The following is a 13,247-nucleotide window of genomic DNA, read 5'->3' as shown; positions in this document are numbered from 1 at the left end:
AGAATATTAAGAATTGAAGAGCTATACATTATTGAAAAACATTAAATATTCTACAGTTTGAAAACTATTCTTTCACCATTTTGGTGAACAATTGATTTTTTTGCTTTAGTATTTGTATTACTTTTAATACAGTGTTTTCAGAAAAATTAGACAATAGAACTCAGTTAGAAAATGCAAGGTTTAAAGTCCTCTACCAAATATGTGTGTGTGTGTGTGTGTGTGAGAGAGAGAGAGAGAGAGAGAGAGAGAGAGAAAGAGAGAGAGAGAGAGAGACAGAGACAGAGAGACAGAGACAGAGAGACAGAGAGAGAGATAAGAATGGATGACAGGAAGAAGAGGAAGATATGGTAGAAGAGGAAGAGGAAAGCAGATTTAAAAAAGAGGAGAAAGACAAATAAGGGGATGAAGAGGGCCAGAAGGATGAAAAGATATAGAGGTACAGAGAAAGTGAGAAGGAAAGAAACAAATGAATAAAGAAGTAAAGAAAAAAGAGAAAAAAGAAATAAAAAGAAAAGAAAAGAAAGAAACTTAGAAAGAAAAGAAAAGAAAGAAAGAAAGAGAAAAAGAAAAAGACAAAAAAAGGAAAAGGAAGATCATCTCAGACAAAAACTGGTTTAGGGACACTTCAGGTAGTAGATCCCATGTGTGGTAATTTTCATACCAGCAGAAGTACTCTTCTTAAAAGAGAGGAAACTGATGGATTGGAAGGTGGACAGAGGTTGTGCAGAGAGGGCATGTGCCTGTACAGCGCCCATAGTGTTTGCACAAATGGTAGCCCTATCTGAGACCATGTGGCATCTTCTCTAGTTCTCTGTCCTTATTGTCATGTTAGCTTTGTCTGTGATGAAACATGGTGATATCACATTATCTACTTTCCTCTTACTTCCTTCTGCCTTCCCTCATAATTCATCCTCATATTTCGGAAAATAACACATACATTCATGGAACATTCATGGAAGAATTTACATTCTAGGGAAGACTAGTCTAAATCTAAGCCTAGTGGACATTCCAAAACAGTATTAGCAAAGCCTTATGTAGACACACTCAAAAATGTGACCCATCTTTGCCAACATGATTTGTATCTGGATAGAAAAATTCTTACTAAGATGCTGGTGATATTCTTCCTTAGTAGAGGAGGTCTTGTGCAAGCTGGGTTCAAAGGAAAAGATTCTGTTCATGTCTTTAAATTTCAGCTTGGCTGTGATTCTATGAGTCTCACAGCTATGACCATTGGGTGCGGACCATTATGTAGTCTTCCAGGTCTTACCTGGTCAGATTTCAAAGACTGATAGGATAATGCAGGTTCCAGTTAGTGCCCATACTCTTTCACTTTGCTACATTGCTGAGGATGAGATTTGATTGCCTATATTGCATAGAAATGTGGCAATTGGAATGGTCCATTGTACATGTCTGGAACCATATATTATGATATTTAATATCCCTATATTCCATGAGCCCCTCTGAAGATTTGTACCCTGGGGAGTGAGCCAGTACTGCAAGATCATCTCTGGAACTCTCATCTTCTCTCAAAGGGCTGCATGGTTTTCTCAGGATCCTTCCAGAAACAACCCAGAAGCTTTGGGATGAATTCATCACTAAGGAAATCCAGTACTGTGTTTCCTGAATTTTGTCAACAATTTGAAGAGAAATCAATGCAACTGAGTAAGAATCAAATCTAGGATTTCTGTGAATAGAAACCAGGGTATCTCTGATTGTTTGGGAGCAGCCCTGCTGTTGGATTTCTGAATGAGATTATTGTGGCCTGTCTTCCTAGGGATAGTAAGGCCACAGCCATCACAAATGTGTTCAAGGGGAGATAGAAGACCCCTGCTGTTAGCTTTGTCCTCTGTCAGAAATGCAGTCTGAACTCTAGTCTGGTTTCAAGAAACACAGGAAAAATGTTATGCTCAGCCATGCCATGATGATTGCAAAGAACAGAGTACAATGGAACAAACAGGAATGAGGAGTAGGGCAGAAATCTGAGGAAGGCACCAAGAACAGTACTGTGAGAAGCCACTGAAACCTAGGCCATGGGATTCCTGCAGTCCTCTGGATGCTCATCATCAGGAATCTGGGTCAGAGCAGAATGAGAATGGTAGCTTCTTGTGATAGTGATTTTAGTATCGAAATTATGAGGGAAGGATGATAAAGTCATTGAATCCTAACTGCTATGGTTTGTGTCTAGATGTTCCTCTAAAGCCTCATGCAGTCATGAAGATGGCTGAATCTAGAGACTGTGATTAATTAATTCTATTGTGATGGAATTATGGGTGTGAGTACTACATCTATCCTAAAATGGGTACTTACATACAATACAAGTGACAAAAATCTCTCCTCTCACATTTCGGCCTTTTTACTCTTGTTGGTTTTGCTGTCTTCTGCTGCCATGGAATGTTGCCCCTCGGCCATACCACCCTGCCCTAGAGCAAGCTGACTTTGGACTAATACCTCCACAAACTGTGAGCTAATATATTTTTCCTCCTTTCAATTTGGGTGTTGGACATTTATTTCCACAGTTAAAGAGAAGTATTCAAGAAAGAATTTGGTACCAGAGGAGTACAGTTGTCGGTGGGAGTATACCTGAAAATGTGGTTCAAGAACCTCTAGGAATGGCTTGTTGTTAGTGTTTGGAAAGGTTTTTAAATGTCGCCCAAAAGAATAGTATTGGAACACTGTAGGATTTTCCATACAGGAGATTCTGGTCAGAGCACAGGAACACAGAAAGCTGATAGAAGTCCTATCTACAAAGTCTGGGCACAGAAGGTTTCTGTTGAGGGGGACTGGATTGGGTGCTGGATTCCAGATGATATATGTTGTGGGTAACAGAGTTTGTCTACATTTTACACCTGTTCAGAAACTTTCACTAAAATTAAGGGTAGCAGACTAATTAAACAGGCAGAAAGAATTTCAAGGCAGTTGAATACTGGTGTCTTGATATAGTTGGGGGCTTGCAGGTCTATGTTGAGCATGAAGAGCACAGAGGCCAGCAGAATGATTGAAAATGTTGTGTTTTGCCAGCAAGGGTGCTCCGGGAAAGATGTGGGCTCCAAAGGTAAAGATGAAGAAATTTTGATTGCTGAGAAGGAACATGTGAATATAAAAGATGGCCTGACCACATAACAGGAAGCAGCAAGCCTCTATGCTTTGCAGCCTCAAAACTGAAAGAGTGAGAGACATTGCTCTGAGGTGAAAGCTGCAGAGTACCATGTTCCAGAATGGTGGCAGCTGCAGCATGATCCAGCATGGTAGTGGCAGCTGCATCCAGTTTCAAAATAGTGGCAGTTATTCCAGGCTACAGAATGAAAGCGGTATGGACAATTTATTTCTCAGAATCAAATTCAGAATACTCAGCAATCAAGGTGCTTGACCCCTACAGTCAAGATAGAGGAAACACTGCTTACTCCTCCAGCTGACAACAAACTTTGTCATCATCTGTGTGATGCTGGTTTTAGGTGCATGAGTAATGCAAGAGTTGTGAGGCTATAAAGATTTCCCCCCAGCTTTCAGAAGAATGCCTGGGAATCCAGAGAGTGTGCTCCTGACAGGTCAATGTGTGAAAATGTGCATGGAAAGCCAAAGGTGCAATGGTGACACCACAAGTTTGGAGAATCCAGGAGCATAGAACATCTTAGGAAAGCTGCATGGATGGAGTGAAGTGGACCCAAGAAAGAAGCCATGGAGCCACTACCACAGGAAATGCCATAGAGGAAGAGCTGTGCAAAACTTTTGGAGCAAGTTCTTAACTATTCATTTGTACATGGTTTGCTTTAGGTCTCAGGAGAGACTTGAGGCTTGGAATTTTCCGCGATGTTGAAACTGTTAGGAGTTGGCCAACTGTTGTAGATGCACTAAAATCTGTCTTGCATAAAGGGATGTTCATGAGTAATTAAGTGTGAAATGTTATGATTTATCTTTACACGTCTCTTCAGAGTCTTATGGAGGCAAGGAAGGGGGAGAATCCAGGGCTTTTGACTGACTCACTGTCTATTGCTTGGATTATGGGTGTGAATGCTACAACCAACCTAGTTTGGCAGTTTACACGTAATATGAGGGACAGAAAGAATCATTTGTAATGCTTCTCTTTCTTTGCTTTTGCTGTTTTCTGCCACCGTTAAATGTTGCCCTCTTCCACGTGTCACTCTGCCTTAGACCCAGAAGACTGTGAACAGAAGTATCCATAAACTGTTAATTAATAAACCTCTCGTTCCTTAATTTAGGACATCAAGTATTTTGTGTCAGCAATGAGAGAAAAGTTACCAGCACACCCCGCATGGCTCTGATGAGCACTTTTCATAGGTTCAAAGATCTGCAGAAATGTATGAGTAGGTTTTGTATTTGGAGGCTTACTTCAGTGTCCAAAGTACCTCAGGTGTGCACAAGCCAGCTCAGGGCCTCAGCAATCTCAAGATCCCTTCTTAGAAACTCCTTCTGATCCTGAATGGACTGGAGTGCCTCAGAGCTGCTCAGCCACTCTAGTCCTGGGAAACTCCTTTTGATATTGATGGGTTTGCATGCATGGTGATATATACTCCTATACTGCTGTGCTTGTTTAATTCAGCCCACTTTCTCAGTATTACTTGTGGTCCGCTTGGTGGTACCTGCTAAACCCTACATCCAGGGGTCCTCTGAGAGTGCCAGCTGTGGACTTTCAAGGACAGCTCTTGCAACAGTACATTTCCTACAGTCAGTATTCTCTACATTCATCGACTTACTTCCGTAAGTTGCTACAGACTGCTGGCTCGTAACTGCAGCATCCAAAGGCCAGAAACAACAAGTCACAAGGAGAATGTGTTCCAGAAGTAAGGCATGAAAATAGCATTGGCTTTCCCAGCCCCCAAAGATAGAACTTGCCCTGCTCCCTGACCTCATTGCACCATCATTCACATCTCTACATGTCTTTACATGGCTCTGTCTTCTGTGCTTCATCTTCTCCACCTGACTCCCAAAAGGACATTTGTGATGACATTGAAATTGTAGCTAGATTACCCTGGATAATCCCCACTTCAGTTTCTTAAATTATTTAAAATGTAGACTGATAAATGGGAAAAAGAAAATCAAAAACACAAGAGAAAGGGAAAAAGTGGAGGAAGCATTTATTTTTAATTTACGAAGTCTGTCTTTTAACTGACCATGGTGAATCCCAGGAATGGTTGCCAAAATAAATGCCACACTGTCAAGGTCATTTAGCCAAAAGGAATTCTGAGAAACTGTCACTATGAAAAGGAGAAAAGGAGACTGGATGATATTTATGGTTGTATGTGATGTAAGTGCCACTTAGGGTCTTTTGTGGAAATTTAATTGCCACTATGAGGTGTTAAGAGAGTAGAGAGCAGTATAATCCAGACTCACAAGGATGTAGATATAAAAGTAGACCCGGAGGCCTTCCTGGAAAAACAGATATTGGGTATTTTTTTTCTAGACTTATGCTCCATTCTATCCTATGCATGTCAACTGTGATTTTAGATAGAGGATCCAAGTGATCCCCAATGCAATAGTCAACTGCAAGGCTGTCACAGTTTATTTCTGCAGTGCTCAAAAAGAGACAACTATACAGTCTTGCTAAGTAAAGAAATTTATTTTTCATAGTTTGGGAGGCTGGAAAGTTCAAAAGACATCAAAAATTCAGTATCAGATTTTCCTCAAGGTTTTCACCCTCTGGTATCTGCACAATATGAAAGGTATGGAAGACAAAACAGGACTTAGCTAGTTCCTCCATAATCCCTGTTCAGTAATAGTATACTAATTCTCAAAGGCTGAATTAATTACTGGGTAAAATCTCTACCTCTGCATACTGCCCCCAACTAATAAGTTTTAGGTACCAACTTATGAGTTTGGTAAGGAATAATGTATTTATTTCACAGAAGTCACCACACCTGATGGAGCTTTCTGCCCCTTGATATGACCCTAGGAGAAGCAGAGTGTGTCTTCATGGGATGGGATCTGTAGCCACGTAAATCACAGAGCAAGAATCTCATTAGAGTTCTAGCTAACTGTGACAGGGAGGGCATAAAACTATAGTAGAAAAATTTCAGGGGGACCAAATTAATGATCAGATCAGAGACAGAAAAAAAAGCCTTATTTTTTAAAAAGAGAGAGAACACATGCGGCTATAGGAACTTAACAAAAAGTCAGAGTTAACAGCTAGAGGACAGATAACCTGGTACATGAATCAAAATATCTGTTTCTCTACAACTCCAATAAAATGAAACAAAAGCAGAAGGGGAATTAGAAGCTGATTCTTTTTGAAGAAAGCTTCTATTAATTGTATACAGACATCTATACACACATATATGTATATATGCACATATGTAAATATGGTAATATTTCAGGGTCACTGTATTGCTGCAATAGATACTCACACTCTTAGTAACTCAAAGTTAGATATAGGGTTCTCAGCAAAGATGGCAGACAGATTACAATTGGCTATAGAAGCTCCCTGAGATAGTCAACTTAGAATTCATCATAATACAGAGTGGGGAGCCCCGAACAGTGTGAGATGCATTCTCTCACCCCAAGAAGAAATTAAGGTGACCTGCTGACCATCTGAGGTCCCACAGTGACTTGCTGGGGTCCTGCTGTGACTGGCCCAGCTATACGAGGTCCTGCTGCTTTGATTCACTGGAGGTGCAGTTACACTGACTTCGGGGGTTGGCAAGCAGAATGGAGGGCTGAGTTGGGAGGGTGCCTACATCAACCTGTGGTGAGTGATGGGAGTGGAGCCATATAGAAAGGGGGGCTCCAGCAGATGACATTCTGGGACGGGGCAGGACTGGCAAGTACAAGGGGCAGCAGTGACTTCAGACAATTGTTCCTTTCCCAGACGGGATTGGTGGAATGAGATAGGCCTAGGTCACGTGACCCGGCTGAGACCCAATAGGTTATCTGAGTTCAAGTCCCTTCAGCAGTGGCACACACTAACCACACTGGCCCAGTGGGCCTTGGAGGTTTGCCTGGTCCGGAGGGGAGGTGGTGCCAAGTACTACAGTTGTGCAGGGCACAACAGCCTGACTGATCTGGAGGGAAGGGGACAGCATAAGCTGTCCCTGGCTGCAATGGGAAGGGTCATCTAGCCAGCACACTTCAGAAGAATTGCAACAAAGAAAGAAAGAAACTGGGGCCTCCTGGAAGAAGCAAAAAAGATGGGAAGAGGAAGCAACAACAAAAAGTCCCCAGGCCCCAACCCTCAGAACACTGACCCAAGATAGGGAAATATGAAGGAGAATGAGAAGTGCAAACATGCAATATCAGACACAGCACCAGTGGACATAAAGAGATCTATTCAGGACCTCATAGATGAGTACAAAAGTAAAATATTTAGCCAAATAAGGCAAGATATAAGAAGATTCATTAAAGAGATACTAAGCACCCCTCAACCAAACACAGACTGAAGAAGTGAAGAACTCAAACAAAAGAGAGAACCATTTGGTGAAGAATATGAAAAAATATGAAAAAATGTAGAATACATGAAGCAGATTCAAAGAGATCCCCGGGAAATTAAAAAACATGGAAAGATGGCAAATCAGCTTGAAAGAAACTAAGGATAGATTGTCCAAACTGGAGGACAGTTTTGCAAAGTGGGAGTATGAAAGTGAGAAAACTTTTTAAAAAATAACAAAGAAACAAGCAGTAACAATACAAAGGCTAGAAGATGACAAAAGGATCTATAATTTTAGAGTAAAGAATGTAAATGATGAAGCTGGCATACAAACAAAGGAACTGTAAAGTTTATTCACAGAAATAATTAAGGAAAACTTCCCAAACATAGGAAAAGGAAATGATACCCTGATATATGAGGCATACAGAACTTCAGCCACCTACAACCAAAACACAGCTAAACCCAGGCATATAATAATCAAGATTCCAGAAATTCAATATAATAACAAAATATTAAAAGCTTTTAGAGACAAGAAACATGTAACTTATAGAGAAAGGCCCATCAGAATACCAAGACTTATCGACACCAACCATCAAGTCAAGGAGAATCTGGAGTGAACTATTCCAAGCCCTTATAGAAAATAACCTCCATCCCAGATTGATATACCTGATAAACTGTCTCTGGAAATTAATGGAGAGACAACATGCTTCCAAGACAAAGATGAATTTGGGAAATTTGCAACCACCAATCCAACTCTACAGAGAATATTGCAGGGCATTCTAGAGAGAGAGAAAAGTTCTAGGATTCCAGAACAGTGGCAGAGAGGCCTCAATGAATGGAGTAGGAAACAGAATGAAGAAGATAAGCAGACAACTGATGGCAAAAAAAGAGCATAACAGAAATGAAGCAGAGAAGATTTTATTCAAAACTGATATGATTGATAGTATCGTGTCTGAGAATATAGGCAACTACACTGAAGATGGCAAGACTCTACGATACACATTCTGGTTTGATAATGGCTGGTCTTTGAAGTTCTATACTTATACAAGTTGTTTTTATTAATAATGTTATGTACTGACATATTCAATTATACTATGTCTGATGATATGACTAACTGTATTGGACACAACAAGAGACAACACCGGAACCATGGTAGAATGATTTGTACAATGGTCTTATATATGTATTTCATTTCATGGTTTTATAGGAAAATGTTTTATTTTGACTTGCTTTGTTTTGTTTCTCCCTCTAAATATACAATGGATAGAAATACATGTTAAGTCTCATGCATGTGTCGAATCTATAAACAGTTTATGAGAACTGATCATATGACACATGATGAAATGAACACATTCGAAGAAAAAAGAGACACTAAACTGCTACAGTGCTGATCCTGTAGTGTCATAATGTGAAACCCTGCAATAGTATTATTCTTTGTTCAGAGTGATATTAGTCTGCTTGGGGTTATTCAATCTGAACATAATTGAAGATATGGATAACTGCATGTATGTTAAGTGTCTAGGATTGATAACCATATTTCTAAGTTCTTGGTGGATAGTTGAACAGAAGTGGTTGCAATCTCACTGTTTGAATCCCCACTTTATAAGCTCCACTTTAGTATCTTGAATAACTGTTTGTAAGAAGACAATCTGTAATCATTAACTAATGATTTCTTGTTTATTTTTTCCTTGAAATTATGTATTATTTCCACCTGTTTTCTGTTTTGCTTAGTCTTTCTTTAAATTAAATTAAAAAAGAAAAAGAAACTACAGTATCCGGTGCTGATCACAGAGCATTATGATGTGAAATCCAGCAATACTATTATTCTTTGTTCAGAATGATTTTAACCTACTTTCATTTGTTTAATCTCAACATAATTGAAGATATGGATAACTGCATGTATGTTTAAGTGTATAGGATTGACAACCATGTTACTAAGTTTTTGTTGGAAGGTTGAACAGAACTATTTTTGGTCTTGCTGTTTGAATTCCCACTTTTCAAGTTCCGTTTTTGTATCTTGAACAACTATTTGTAGAACAACAATATGTAAACATCAACTAGTGATTTCTTACTGTTTATTTCTTTCTCTCAAACTGTGTATTATTTCTACTTATTTCTGATTTGTTTAGTCTTTATTTAAATAATTTTTTTTAAAAAGCTAGATATAAACAAGGAAATTTTTTGCAAACCTGCTCCTCACTCCAGTGGTAAAGCCATGTCAGGGACAAATAAATAAACAGGCCAAAAAATGTTACACTTAGGCCACTGAAAGAATATATATAGGCAAGAATATATATAGGAAAGAATATATATAGGCAAGAGAGCCTGGTCTAACTCAAAGACAGCCCATTGAAGCTATCAGGTTAAAGCAAGTTACAGATAAATATAAAAAAAAAAAATCTGTAACATAGGCTCCACAGAACTCCATCTTCCCAGCACCCCTCCCTGATTCTTATAAAGGTAGTTACATATCTTCTCCTTTTCTCCATTTATAGGAAAGTATCTATTTTTATAAAATTGTCTCTTCAGTTCATTGATAGTACTCATTTAGAAACCCAGTGAATCTCCCACCCCAGTGGAGCAGTGGTGCTTTTTCCATGTATACCGCAGCTTTGGGTCCCTGACCAGGAAATCAAACGGAAGACTACAGCACATTATCTGTACCCCGCCCTTGTGTCTTTGGTCTGACATTGTCTGTACAGACTTTTAAATCTGGCCCTTTATGGGTAGGCTAATTACTTTTCATCTTAGAGCCATCCCAGCACAGAGGATACTCTGAGTAAACATGAAAATAACCTTTCAGAGGCTGCACAGGTGGATGACAGCTTTAGTCACAACAGGTAATAAGAGATCCAGGATATTCTCTCTCTCTCTCTCTCTCTCTCTCTCTCTCTCTCTCTCTCTCTCTCTGTCTCTCTCCCTCCCCCCCTCTCTGATAGTGCCAGGAATAATAGTTACAGGATTTGAGAAGTAGAAAGAGATGAAAGAAAATAAGCCTCTTGTCTGAGCCTACCAGAGTAGAGCTTTCTAAAGTTTCTAACCCTAACCCTCTCCAGACACATTTTGGAAGATTGAGAGTTTAGAATGGCGCTGTGTGTGTGTGTGTGTGTGTGTGTGTGTGTGTGTGTGTGTGTGTATGAGTGTGTGTGTGTGCTAGAACTTGTGATTTGTTTGGCTCAGTGTCCAGTTCTTCCGGAGTGAACAAATTATTGTTTATGATACTCAGACAGTTCAACTCATGTTATAAAGAAGAAAAGAGATGCAAGCAATAGTTTTAAGATACGGCTTATAATATTTAAGTAAACCAGTACAATATCATCAAATATCAGTTGGATATGACAAAATCTAACAACCACTTATGAGCAGCCCTTAATTAGAGCAAAGTGGTCTGTGACTATAGAGAAAACCTTAAGTCACCTCGATATAGATATACAGTTATACAAATTGCTAATTTCCACTCAGTAAAGGCAGTAGTGTAAGAGTAGAAACATATCACTGAACTAAATCAATGTTTAATCCTTCAGGTCGACCACTTCTGAAAATTCAATTCAAGAACTCTGGCTTGACACCACAGCATACTGGCCCCATGATTGCCTTTCAATAATTCTGATCTTCCCAGGTAATCCCAAGAGATTCTTCTCACCCTCTCCAAATCTGTTTCAAGGGAAACCTGATTTGTGTGGTAGGGTAATATCTTGACCCTGCAGGGGCGCTCATCATATGCAGAAGTATTATCCTTCATCTGGTTCGTCTTTGATTACCACTCTACTGCCCTCTTCGGGGGAAATCTGGAAGCAGAACACCCTAGAATTTTATAGTTTGCCTATCTCATTTCCCACACAGGTCACTTGAATCCTGGGCTAAAAGTGGTGGCTTGAGTTATGGGTGTACAGGTCCTATTACTTACTGTATCCTGCAAGGATCATGTGAGACCTGCATCACCAACAGTGGCACTTGAGTGTGTGAAGCATGGCTACTCTGTCTTCTTACTTCACTCACAGACCCTGTGTTGTCAGGACCAGTGCTGGCAGCAGTGTGGAGGGAGAGCATTCAGCCCTTCTCTCCTTCTGTCTCCCATGCAAGGTGAACAAGCCCTGCTTGTTGAATTTGATAATGTTGCCACCAAATACAAAGAATCTAAAATAAAGAACACAGTAAAATTTTTCATACGGGCAGTTTACAAGTGTCCTCATGCCAGTTGTGCTAGCTTCTCTAGTGTTTATGCTGTGGATATCAAGACACAAATAATTTCAGAATGCCAATGAAGCTGGATGGATCTGGACTTTGGGATATGCTTGTAGGCTTACATTTTTCACTTAGCTCCACTGCAATAGACCATCTGTATTCAATGAGAGACCTACTTTCATGCCATTAGTAGAATATTTTTGAGAATAACATGATGAATTCATGATCACATCAAAAATTTAATTAAAAGTATAAGATGTGCAATCTCAAAAAGCATTTCCTATGCAACAGTCAGTCATATTCTTGGTGCTGGTAAAGATTTGAAGTGGGAGAAGAGGAGCTGGGCAGATCTGGGGTGCCCTCACCGGCCTCTCTGCGTGTCTGGAGGACTCTGGATATCTCCGCCCAGACTGCTGGAGTTCCCCCAGGCTTCCAGGTGCAGTGAAGGAGAGAGGTGGGTTTGAGGCTTCCATATCAGCCTCCCCATTCCGGCTTCACTTGGAGACCTGCTGAGCTCCCGATAGGTGGGCTGGCCCACACTACGAGCCTAGCCCAGCCTGTTTAGCTGCCGCGCCTGGCCATAGGTCTGCAGAGGAGGAGCTGGGCAGATCTGGGGTGCCCTCACCGGCCTCTCTGCATGTCTGGAGGACATATCTCTGCAACCAGGGAGGGTCCACAGGTTCCTGAACCACTGCGGCCTGTGGTGAGTACCCTAACCCGGCTGCGATTGAAGAACTGTGGAGCTTCCAAGGGGCAGGTGGGCGCACAGTGTCCCTGAGCCCCAGCTTGTCTGGAACTGTGGAGTTCTGAGCAGGCAGAGGAGGGCCACTGGTTCTGTAGGCCCAATGGCTTGGGGTAGCGCGGTGCCAGAGTCTCAGTAGCTCCAAACATAGAAGGGGATTTTCAACAGATCCAGAGGAAGCTTTCAAATAACACTTGAAACACAGAAATATAGGAAAATGACAAAACGAAAGACCAAATTACAACCTCAAAACTCCAGCCCATCTCAAGAAACCCTAGGAGCGATGTATATAGAAGAAAATATATCCCATCCACCTCATATATCGGACACAATAGCCACTGAAATTGACAAGCAACTCCAGGAAGCTTTAAAGAAATTCAAACTCGAAATAATCTCCCAGATAAAAGAAGAAATGATAAAAGAAATGAAAGAGATTCTAAATATATCTAAAGAAAACACAGATAAAAAATTGGAGGAACTAAACAAAAAGATAGAATCCCTAGACGAGCAATATAAGAAACAAACAGAATACATAATGCAGATGCACAGAGATATACAGAAAATAAAAAAACTCCACTGAAAGTTGTAAAAACCGCCTTAATGAAAGTGAAGATAGAATTTCAGACCTTGAAGACAGGATTGCAGCTAGTGAACAGGAAAGGAAAGTTCTTTTGAAAATAACAAGGAATCAGGAAACAACAATTCAACAACTGCAAGATGATGCAAAGAAGAATAACATAAGAATGATAGGGATTAATGAAAGAGAGGGAGACAACATGAAGGATGTCAGGAGGATATTTAGAGAAGTAATAGCTGAAAATTTCCCAAGCATGAGATCAGAAACTGACATCAGGATCAGTGAAGCATATAGAACTCCAAACAGTCATAACCAAAATAAAACTACACCCAGACATATAATAATCACCATCCTAGAAATCCAACACA

The 13,247-nt window shown here is 40.3% G+C and overlaps 1 pseudogene; it reads left to right on the top strand.

The window, feature by feature from the left end:
• Nucleotides 1-3,205: 3,205 nt before the first annotated feature.
• Nucleotides 3,206-13,247, top strand: part of LOC100720880 (protein lin-9 homolog) — a 56,206-nt pseudogene continuing 46,164 nt past the window's right edge.

This window comes from Cavia porcellus, unplaced genomic scaffold, assembly GCF_034190915.1.
Source record: "Cavia porcellus strain 051 isolate PalLab524CR breed Dunkin Hartley unplaced genomic scaffold, mCavPor4.1 scaffold_1, whole genome shotgun sequence".
Lineage (NCBI taxonomy): Eukaryota > Metazoa > Chordata > Mammalia > Rodentia > Caviidae > Cavia > Cavia porcellus.
This window is presented reverse-complemented; position numbering and strand designations above follow the sequence as displayed.